The sequence below is a fragment of the Pseudorca crassidens genome, chromosome 5, assembly GCF_039906515.1.
Source record: "Pseudorca crassidens isolate mPseCra1 chromosome 5, mPseCra1.hap1, whole genome shotgun sequence".
NCBI lineage: Eukaryota > Metazoa > Chordata > Mammalia > Artiodactyla > Delphinidae > Pseudorca > Pseudorca crassidens.
This window is the reverse complement of record NC_090300.1, coordinates 34,112,489-34,123,901: the sequence shown is the minus strand read 5'-3', so window position 1 is coordinate 34,123,901 and position 11,413 is coordinate 34,112,489. Positions and strand designations below refer to the sequence as shown.

General features: G+C 47.5%; 1 non-coding gene across 1 annotated transcript; it reads right to left on the bottom strand.

The window, feature by feature from the left end:
* Nucleotides 1-7,732: 7,732 nt before the first annotated feature.
* Nucleotides 7,733-7,839, bottom strand: LOC137225664 (U6 spliceosomal RNA). The gene has a single exon (XR_010943971.1). It is a non-coding gene; the product is annotated as a U6 spliceosomal RNA (small nuclear RNA).
* Between the last annotated feature and the right edge of the window lie 3,574 nt (nt 7,840-11,413).

The window sequence follows — 11,413 nt, the reverse complement described above, 5'->3', positions numbered from 1 at the left end:
TGCATCATGGAATATTATAAGCTTAACCAGGTGGTGGGTTTTTTAAAATTAATTTATTATTTATTTATTTATTTATTTTGCGGTACGCGGGCCTCTCACTGTTGTGGCCTCTCCCGTCGCGGAGCACAGGCTCCGGACGCGCAGGCTCAGCGGCCGTGGCTCACGGACCCAGCCGCTCTGCGGCATGTGGGATCTTCCCGGACCGGGGCACGAACCTGTGTCCCCTGCATCGGCAGGCGGACTCTCAACCACTTCGCCACCAGGGAAGCCCCAGGTGGTGTTTTTTTTTTTTTTTAGGTGGTGTTTTTAATTGCAGCTGCTGCACCAGATATGGTTTCATTGCTTGAGCAAATCAACACATCCCCTGGTACCTGGTATGTAGCTATTGACCTAGCTATTGCTTTTTTTCTCATTACCTGTTAGTAAAGGCCACCAGAAACAGTTTTCTTTTCGTTGGCAAGGCCAGCAATACACGACCCCTGCTCTACCTCAGGGGTATATCAGCTGTGTAGCTCTATGTCATCATTTAGTTCACAGGTATCTTGATCACCTTTCTCTCCTACAAGATACCACACTGGTCCATTACATTAATGACATTATGCTGATTGGATCTACTGAGCAAGAAGTAGCAACTACTCTAGACTTGTCGGTAAGACACTTTCATGTTAGAGGAGGGGAAGTAAACCTGACTAAAATTCAGGGGCCTTCTACCTCCGTGAAACTTCTAGGGGCACCGTGGTGTGGGGCATGTCAAGATCTCCCTTCTAAGCTTTATGGTTTACATGGCTATAGAGACTAAGAAGTCCCAAGATCTGCAGTTGGCAAACTTGAGACCCAGGAAAGACAATGGTGTAAGTTCTAGTCTGAGTCCCAGTCTCAAGGGGGGAGAAGACTGATGTCCCAGCTTGAAGACAGGCAGAGAGAGAGGGAAGGAGAGAGAATTCTTTCTTACTCAGCCCTTTACTTCTGTTTAGATAGCCCTTCTAAGGTAAAGGATAAGTTGTTGCTTGGACCCTCCTACAGCCAAAATGTGGCACAGCACCCACTGTACCTCTTTGGACTTTGGATACAACAAACTCCTCATGTGATGTGTTCCTCCAGCCCATTTACTGAGTGATCTGAAAGGACACTAAATTTTTTTTTTTTAAATATTTATTTATTTGGCTGCGCCAGGTCTTAGTTGCGGCATGCAGGATCTTTGTTGCCTCGTGCGGGATCTTTAGTTGGGGCTTGTGGGCTCTTAGTTGTGGCATGTGAGATCTAGTTCCCTGACCAGGGATCGAACCTGGGTCTCCTGCGTTGGGAGCTCGGTGTCTTAACCACTGGACCACCAGGGAAGTCCCAAAAGACGCTAGCTTTTTTTTTTTTTTTTCAGTACGCGGGCCTCTCACTGTTGTGGCTTATCCCGTTGCAGAGCACCGGCTCCGGATGCGCAGGCTCAGCGGCCATGGCTCACGGGCCCAGCCGCTCCACGGCATGTGGGATCCTCCCAGACCGGGGCACGAACCCGTGTCCCCTGCAACGGCAGGCGGTCTCTCAACCACTGCACCACCAGGGAAGCCCCAAGACGCTAGTTTTTTTTTGTTTTTTTTGTTTTTTTTGCAGTACGCGGGCCTCTCACTGTTGTGGCCTCTCCCGTTGTGGAGCACAGGCCCCAGATGCGCAGGCCCAGCGGCCATGGCTCACGGGCCTAACCGCTCTGCAGTACGTGGGATCTTCCTGGACCGGGGCATGAACCCGTGTCCCCTGCATGCGGCAGGCGGACTCTCAACCACTGCGCCACCAGGGAAGCCCAAGACGCTAGTTTTGAGTGGGGCCCAGAACAAGAGAAGGCTCTGCATCGGTCCAGGCTGCGGTGCAAGCTGCTCTGCCATTCGGGCCACAGGATCCAGCAGATCCGATGGGGCTTAGACTGTCATGGCAGGTAGGGATGCTGCTTGCAGCCTTCGGTGGCCCTTGTCAGTGGATCACAAGTCAGGCCTTTAGGGTTTCCCTGGAGAACACAGACTAGTCCACAGCTGCAGCTTTCCTCTGGTTTCCTCAGACACTACCACCTGCTCTGTATTCATAGGCCTTTTGGCCTCCTCCAACTGAGCCAGGCACCCAGGCTCCTTTTTCCCTAACAGCAGGGAACACACATCAGGCTCTCTGCATGGAACCCTAAGGTTGAGGTTAAGAGATAAACTGCCCCTCATTCCATCCTTAGCCTGGGGTCAGTGAAACTCAGAGCACTCCAACACTCTCTCCAAAGACATCCTCGTCACAAATCCTTTGAAATGTCCAAAAACTCAATCCTTTTTATGTCCTCTCTATGGGTGTTAGGTACAATATTTGGATAGTCCCTTAAAGTTTAATATCATGTTACATATTGAAGAGATAAGGAGGGAATAGCATCCTTGCAAGGAGACCAGGAGATGATTAAATGTGAACAGGCAGTTATGAAAAATATTGCTCTTGGAAATAAAAAGACTCCAACAAGTAGGATAAATAAGAGGCTAGAATAACTGATGAGAGACGAGTCAATCAAAGGAGAGAAAGAAATTACATATAATACAGAACCAAAAGATGGAGAAATGAAAACTATGAAGTTGAGAGTCATGGAAGATAGACTGAGAAATTCTAATCCGAGAGGCGTTCTGAGTGAGAAAACTGGTGAGATCACAGGAGAGGGAATGGCTGAAAAATTTCTGTAATTGAAAAAAATTCCAGTTCAGAATAGTGCACTGATTATTGTGAGGGCAAAGTAATTAAAAAACGCAAACAATCCCTCCCGAGCACCACCACCAGCATGCCTCACTGGGAACAGAGCAAGGAGAGCCGGCATCAGTGCGATCACATTTCCATCACAGGAAACATCTGGGTCAAAAGTGTGTCCTGCCTTCTTTTGCCCAGGGAGGGAGAACAGGGGGCGTGCGACTGTCGTCTCCACAACTTTCTACTACTCCCTTCTCTCTCCATAGACTAACAGGCTTTTTTTCCATTAAAAAAAAAAAAAAAAGACTTTTCTGTTACTTCTGGTCCACATGTAGTTTATGAGGAGCTCAAGGCACTCGTCGTTTAGGGCTCAGACACAGAGTACCACACACACAGTAGGAGCTTATTCCAGGGGTTTTCCTCAGTGTTGACACTCGGCTCTGTGATTGGGGCCTGGCTGGTTCAGTGATGGGGACAGGACAGGCAAGCGAGGAAACAGCAGCGCCTGTCTCCTGTGACATATTCTAATTGCTGTCCTATTGTAGAGCTGTCACAGGCGCTGCTTTCAACGGATGGAAAGAAGAGGAAGGAACAAACTTAAGATCTGGCTAGCCTCTTGATTTTTAATCTTTAGGCCAACTAAATTTATCTCCAAAAGGAATACCTGCTTACTGTAAAAAGTTCGAGCAACATAGAAGGACGTAAATCAAAAAGCCCCTCCTTTCCTTCCTTTCTCCTTCATCCTAGGTGTGAGCTCTGTGACTGTTTGCTGTGCCTCCTTCCAGATCCTTCTTTCTCAGAGATGGGATAATATGTGAAGTGTCAGCAGATCTGGTTCTCCCATCCCATACTCCCTCTTCTCTGGAGCCCTCCTCCACTCCCGATTTGGGAAGGTAGTGGGAGATACTCATCTCTTCAAGGAAGCTGTCACAGTGGAATCAGAGATGAAATATGCCAGTTCTTGGATTTTAGGCTAAAATGTTCAACCCAACTATGAAGTAGAAAAGGTTGAGCAGAAAAGGTTATGTTTTGGCAGTTTTTCCCTCTCTTCCCAAACTCAGGCTAGATCAAGCTGTGGCTGAGGGAGAGGGACGATGAGGAAGTAAGAAAAAACAGGATGTCAAAAGGGCGTCTCCTGTGCCCTCCCCTGGGGGTTAGACATAACATATGAGGGTGTTATAGAACGCTCAGGATAGAGTTTGGGGACTCAGGAGCTGAGGGGTCAGTGATAAACCTCCATTTGGAGCTTTGGGGAGCAGACACCCCCCCTCTGAAGATGTGATATGAAGTAAGCCCCTAAATCTATAGGCCAAGGTAAGGAAAGAAAACTTCTGCATTGACTAAGTTTAAATATCAAATGCCTTCATCATGAAGAACCTAGGGGTAAGACGGGAATAAAGACACAGACCTACTAGAGCATGGACTTGAGGATATGGGAAGGGGGAAGGGTAAGCTGTGACAAAGTGAGAGAGTGGCATGGACATATATACACTACCAAACGTAAAATAGATAGCTAGTGGGAAGCAGCCGCATAGCACAGGGAGGTCAGCTCGGTGCTTTGTGACCACCTAGGGGGTGGGATAGGGAGGGTGGGAGGGAGACGCAAGAGGGAGGAGATATGGGAACATATGTGTATGTACAACTGATTCACTTTGTTATAAAGCAGAAACTAATACACCATTGTAAAGCAATTCTACTCCAATAAAGATGTTAAAAAAGATAAAATAAAATGCCTGACTTTAGCCAGGATTGACCATGGCTACTTTTTCTGCATCAGGAAGAATGGAGACTCCAAATAAAGGTAAAATCGCATTATGTAACAATAACAAAAGTCATGACACATACACCAGGTGATCTATCTATATATCACCATATATGACTTTTATTAGATATCTATATTTATATATATAATATATAAATATAACATATTTATATATAATATATACAATAATGTATAATATTATATATAATAGTTGGCCTTTTTAAGGTTATGTCCACTTAAAAAAAATTCCTAACACTGCTGCAATGACTATCTTTGCACACTTGTGTGACTGTATGTAGGTCGGATTCGTAGATCAGAGGGATGTGCAATGTAAAGTTGGATTCCACTTAGGCTTTTGACTCTATTCCTCCCTTTCTCTTTCTCAATGAATTTTATCCCGAGATGAGATGAAAGAGTAATGGTTTCAATTTCTCCCTCTCATGCCAAGTTAAGATATTTAAACATGAAGTGTGGGTTTGTCTATCACCAAAGAGGTGCTGAAAAGTGAATTTGTTTCCCACTCTGTCTTCCTCTCGCATATTTGTAAATATTTGGATCAGTGGCTTTGTTTCTTGCTTTTCTGAGAGTGGCTTCCAGAGGAAGCCGCCGGAGCCAGCTGCAGTTCCGAGAGATGCCACTAGGTGTCAATGTAGGTCTTGATTGGCACCAATTCTTGGCTGCAGTTAATTTGGTTCGGTCCCCGTGGAGCCTCAGCGTCCTCTCCTGCAAAATAACAAATGTCCGTCGTGCAGGGCACTTTCTTCAGGAAGGACTCCAGGGAGCTCAGGAGTTTGCATACGAAGCCGAGGGAGCGAGGGGCTTCTGATAATGATATTCAATGTCTGACGGAGTCGCTTACAGGCAGAGCCAGGTCTCTCCCCGGTTTGATGTATGAGATTATTATGGAGAGGTAATGCAGGCCAAGTGATGCTGTTCGGTGGGCTGTGCATGTGGACCCCTTTGTGAATTGTGAGGCCTGGCGCAGCCGAGATGGTCGCTTCACAGGGTGGGGGGAGAGGGGTGCAATGGGGACTGCCGTGGAGGGCCAGGCACTACTCTCTCAGTTTGTTCTCAGCTGCAACAGACTGGGCCTCTTCCCTGGGGTGCGAGGGAGGCCAGATGTGGTGAGCATCTCTCCCCGGGCCAGTGGTGGAAGGCAGAGAGCATTGCCTTGGGGAGATGGCCAGAGAGGCTACCAAGTGGTTGCTACTCTGGACTCTAGAATGTCGACCCAATCAATATTAAATTTATGCAGGGGAGCTCTTCAATCCAGGCCTTTATGAAGGTGACAGGAGTAAAAGGAGGAGTGAGCTGGCACTCTGGAATGAGGTCTCAGTAGAGGTTCTTCCCCAGCTGGACTCACTTTGGACTGAGTTACTTTTACTGTTGACAGAAAGCTCTTCATCTTTGTACCAACAGATGTGAAAAGTAAATCAGTAAATACTGACTCTTTATTCGCTGATTTCTATGGACAGGCACATATGCAATTACTGTCTTTTATTGAATGAGTAAGCTCTGGGCTCTGGCTTCAGGCCTGTGAGGAGTGACTGGTTGCCAGACTGCCAGGATGGGGATATGGGGGCACTGTGAGTGCTGGGCGGCTCTCACACTCTCTTGCTCTCTCCTCCCTAAACCTGGGCATTCAGCCTGTTTCTGGGGCCTGGATGTTGTGTTTTCTGCCCTGCTCAGCATTCTTCGCTGCTACGATCTACAGTGGGAGGGGCGTTTTAAACCACATTGGACAGAAGAGCGTTCCTCTTGGATTTGGGACAAAGCACAGGCACCGTGGCACTTTCTGTGTGACTGTTAAACATGCCTCCAGGCTCCTGCAGCTGAGGGTAAGACAGAGGAGTACTGGGGTTCCTGATTTAACCATGTTACGCTCCGAGTCACGTAGAAGACAACCGTAAATATGGTCCAATGGTTGGCAGGCAGGCAGTTGGGACATGGGATGAGCAAAGAGGTGAGGGGGATTAGAGCATGCTGGGAATACATGAGTTACGGGCTGGAGAGAATTCTGGTGGTCTGGATCAACTCTGGAAAACATCTAAGACTCTGGCCTAGCATTCAGTCCTGTCCAGGACTCATAAACTGATCTCTGTTTGAAGGATCTGAATCCCAGAAGTGGAATGGTGGCCATTAGGGAAAAGCATAGTGAAGCCAGGAGGGAGATGCACAGAAATGGTGGAAGGGACCCAAGAGGATCTGGATGGAGCATTGAGAGGGTCCCTTCCACACGTCCCCCATCAGCCCTTGTGCACCTTGTTTGTGATTGGAGCTGTCAGCGTGCCCTCTTGGGGCAGGTGATGTGCGAAGCTCTTGGTCAGCCTTGTCAGAAGATTCTCGTTCCTTGTGGGAGCTGGACTCTCCAGTCTCCATCCATGTGCTCAGATCCACATTTTTGGGATCCCTTCCTCTCAGTACCAACTCTAGTCTGGGATCTGGGCTTTTCTTGGGGATGGGGTTCAGCCAGAGCTCGGGTGGGATCCTCAGCCAGCACCTCAGCTGCCCCCTGACGAGCAGGAAGCCCAGAAACATGTGGAGAGGCCAGACTAGAGTGAGGGTGAAATCTGTCCATTAGGCATTGTGCACATGGTTGATGCGGAGGACGTCATTGGTCATTTAGTCCCCCCAGGGCGTCTCACACATGGGAACACGAGACCTAGTGACATGGATGCAATCAACTCACTGGGGCTTCTTCAGCCTATGGGCTCCTGGGCCTGGCCTGGCTGTGCTGGTGGTTTCATCACTGGTCATCATTCAAGTTTCTGCCTTCCTGGGTCCAGGAAACGAGGAAATATATTACTGTCCAATCACTACCCAAACCCCCCCAAACAGCATCACACTGTTTGAATGCCCCACGCAGGGGAGGGTCTTCCAAGGAGGGACAGGAGTTCTGCCAACAGTGCAGCTGGGACTCACTGTGCAGCAAAGCTGGCTTCTGTTGGAACAAACATCTGATTCAGCTACCTCAGTTTCCCCAGATTGATCAATTCCTGGATATGAAAGCAGAAATGGCCCAGATTCACACTAGGCTCCCACTTTTCCTCCATTCCCTCAGCTAAAAGAATTCATTACCAAATCCTCTTCTTTCATTTTTGGGAAAAAATACCCCATACATTTAAAAGATGGGGCAGAGTCGTGGCAGGCAGCATGTTGCTCAGGCACGATGCCCTACATGTACTACTCAATCACACTGAACTATGGAGAAGTCCATTCTGAAAAACCCACACATTTGACTAATGCGTGTTTGATGCTCCAGTTTTTTTTTTTTTAAAAGATATGGAATGCTTCATGAATTTGCATGTCATTCTTGCACAGGGGCCATGCTAATCTTCTCTGTGTCCCTCCAGTTTTGGTATATGTGCTGCCAAAGTGAGCACGATGTTCCAATTTATTCATTGGGAATAATATGTGGTATGAGTGGAATCTGTAGCAAACATTTTTTTTTCTTTTTTAAAAAATAACAAATGACATCCTGTGGTCTCTCTTCCTTTTTTATTTTTAGTCAACCCCAAGTACAATGCACACTGATAAAAACGATGTACGTTGCATGTATCTGTGATAATAGCCAAAGCCAAGGCAGTCTGAGGCATATTAACAACAGACTTATCTGTGGAGCAGAACATTATGTAAGATGCATTTTCCTCTAGAGCCAAGCTGCGCAGAATTCACCTGCACGGCAGATAAGTGGCCCCTGGGCCCAGGTGCAGCCCCGCGCCGGGCCAGCGGCTGGGGGAATTTTCTCACCAATATAATCGACACAAGGGTAGGATTTCCATTTAGCGCAACAGAAACTAACATGAAAATTGTCACTTGATGTTTTGCAGTCTGGCTGTACTAATGTCACCTATGGAACCCAAGATAATTTCAGTGACATCTTTCTTTTCCCAGGGAGGAGAAATGTGCTTTCTGCCAGTGTCCATCTGACAAACCTGGATAAACATTTTCATGGCAGGTGGAGAGAGTGTATAAAACTGTCCCCCTAGCCCGACCCCAGCAAAAAAGATATAGGGCTAAATAATGATAGACCACTTGGTGGAAGCTGGTGAGGTAACCTTGATTCTTTCCTTCTGGGTGGCCAGGGGCTCCTTCGACTGTGGTGACCAAATGGATACTGGAAGAAAGCCGGGCACCCTCATCTGTGTAGCTCTGTTAGCCTTGGGTGTGGCCTGGTTAGGGATGTGATGCTGTTCATCTGCAGCCCCGCCCCCCATCCAATCGCAGCCCCTCCTCTGCGGCCCCAGATCCTACATCACACCCCCTGACCAGCAGCACCGTGGCTAGGGATTGGCTGTTTATTTTTCCGTGTGTGCTGTCACTCCGCAGGTACTGATAGAGCCCTTCCCTAGGCTGCTGTCTGACTCTCCCTCCCATTTCAGTTCTCCACTCCCCAGCCTTCCCTGGCTTCTCTGCCTTCTCAGCTGTTCTACCGTTGCTCTCTCTCCAGAAGCACAGCATCGCTCACTTCTCAGAGCCTCCATGAAACCATCCCATCCAACTGTCTCCTCTGTTTGTCTTTTGTTCTCCAGGCCTTGGGGCTGCTCGGGAAAGTCACGGAGGTGGAGTCCACATCCAACCTCAGCTGGAGACTCTGAGTTGTGCTGAACTTCTCTTCCTCTTGGGGCCCCTCCATGGCATTTCCCCAAAGGTGCCTTCAAGCCTGGACCCTCAAGGCTTGGTCTATTTCTGCCTCCCCATGTCTCGAGGGATCTCCCCCCCACCCCCCGCCGCCAACGTTCATATCTCAATGACTCTGTCGCTTAGTTTCCTCTCAGATTATAGTTCTCGTCTTCCTTTGCTGGACTTTTCCTAGGAATGATCAGCATTTCTCCCTCCTCATTTTCACCACCCGCATGCCTCTTATCTTTTGACATTTGCTTTCCATTTCTTTCATTTTGTGAAAATGATATTTTTGAAGGACTCAGATGAGGCTGCGTGAGATTCAGTGGCTGTTCCTCAGGCTAGTGGCGGGGTTTGTCTGGTGTGACCAACATATCCTTCTTGTGGGAGACAGAATAATGACCCTCCAAGGATATCCATGTTCTAACTCCTGGAACCTGTGAATATGTTACCTTATATGGCAAAAGGGACTTTGATGTGACCAAGTTAAGGATCTTGAGATGGGGAGATTATTCTGGATTATCTGGGTGGACCCAATGTCATCATGACAAGGGTCTTTATAAGGAAAAGAGGGAGGAGACAGGAGAGTCTAATTCTGGGAGGAGCTGTAATGATGGAAGCAGGGTGATGCCGGGCCACGAGCCAAGTAATGCTGGCAGCCTCTAGTAGCTAGAAAAGGCAAGGAATGGATTATCCCTTAGAGCCTTCAAAAGTAACACAGCTCCGCCAATACTTAATTTTAGCCTCATAAAGTCTATTTCATTTTCCTTCCCTCTAGGACTTTAAGAGAATAAATTTGTATTGCTTTAAGCCACTAAGTTTGTGGTAATTTGTTACAGCAGCAATAAGAAATGAATACACTTCTCAAAATTCTCTTCTCCCTAGATTGTCACATCTAAAGTGATGGAAACTTCTGCTTCTTCTGCTGGTGCTTTTCAACCTGTTTTCTCCAAAATGGGAGCGTTTTAAGCCTCAGTCCTCTTCTCTTGCTGTGCATTTAGCATTTTCACAATGAGTATTTGTAGAATTAGTCTGTTTAATAATACCACTGTATTCGGCACATCTGGGGATACCTCCCTTCTTAGAGAATCTTCCTCCACCCACAGCCCCTGCTGGGTGGAGAGCAGGCCCCTGACCAACCCCCAGTTATAGCTGATTGGCACAAGAGTGTGCACCTCATCTAAGGGGAGCTCACTGGCCAGCTGACCTGATGCAGAAAAGGAGAGATGGGCTGATCAGATGCCCTCTCTGGGGAATCTAAGTGATACCAAGTTTCAGTTCACAGTAGGCACTAGAGCGCAAAGACTGGCTGATTTGTGTCTGGGGTGGCAATAAAGGGCTAGATGAAGTTTAGGAAGGGAGGAAACTCAGAGGTGGCTGATTGGAGGATGGGAAGCGGGTGGAGGTAGTCAGGGAAGCTGAGGAGCCACTCCACGGGGAGGAGAGAGTGTCTCTGTCTCGAAGTGGCTTTGGTTTTGCCTTTCCAATGGCCTGGGAGTTTTTCGTGTTTCTCTGAGACACTTTGTGTCCTCACAGGATTCTTTTTTTTTTTTGAAGAGTACATTCAAGTAGCTTTAATACATCTTTTTCCAGTTTTTAAAGTAAATTTATTTATTTATTTATTTTTGGCTGCGTTGGGTCTTCGTTGCTGCACGCAGGCTGTCTCTAGTCGTGGCGAGTGGGGGTTTACTCTTCGTTACGGTGCGCTGTCTTCTAATCGTGGTGGCTTCTTTTTCTGTGGAGCTCGGTCTCTAGGCGAGCAGACTTCGTGGCATGCGGGCTTCAGTAGTTGTGGCACGCAGGCTCAGTAGTTGTGGTGTGTGGTCTTAGCTGCTCCGTGGAATGTGGGATCTTCCCGGACGAGGGCTCAAACCCGTGTCCCCTGCATTGGCAGGTGGATTCTTAGCCACTGCACCACCAGGGAAGTGCTAGGACTCCTTTTTGACTTGAGCTAGTTTGGATCTCTGTTCCTTACAATAAAAGATTCTCTGATTAGAATGATCTATGATTGTCCAGTTGCTCAAGTCAGGAAACCTGGGGGTCACCTTGGACTCTCCTTGTCTTCTTTGTTGTCCTGGAGCCTGAATATATGAAAAGGAGGAGAACCTGGGACAGACCCTGAGAAATACCAACATTTAAGGAGTGAAAGAAGAATCTTCAATGGAGGAGGAGAAGGAACAGTCAGAGAAATGGAAGGAAAACTAGGAATGCCTCCTGAAACATCCAGAAGTGAATGGAGGGAGTGGTTACAAGCACTAAATGTCATCAGATCCTAAATCAACTTGTTTTTGTTTTGATGGGTGATAAAAAGTAAACAACTTTTTTGAAATACAG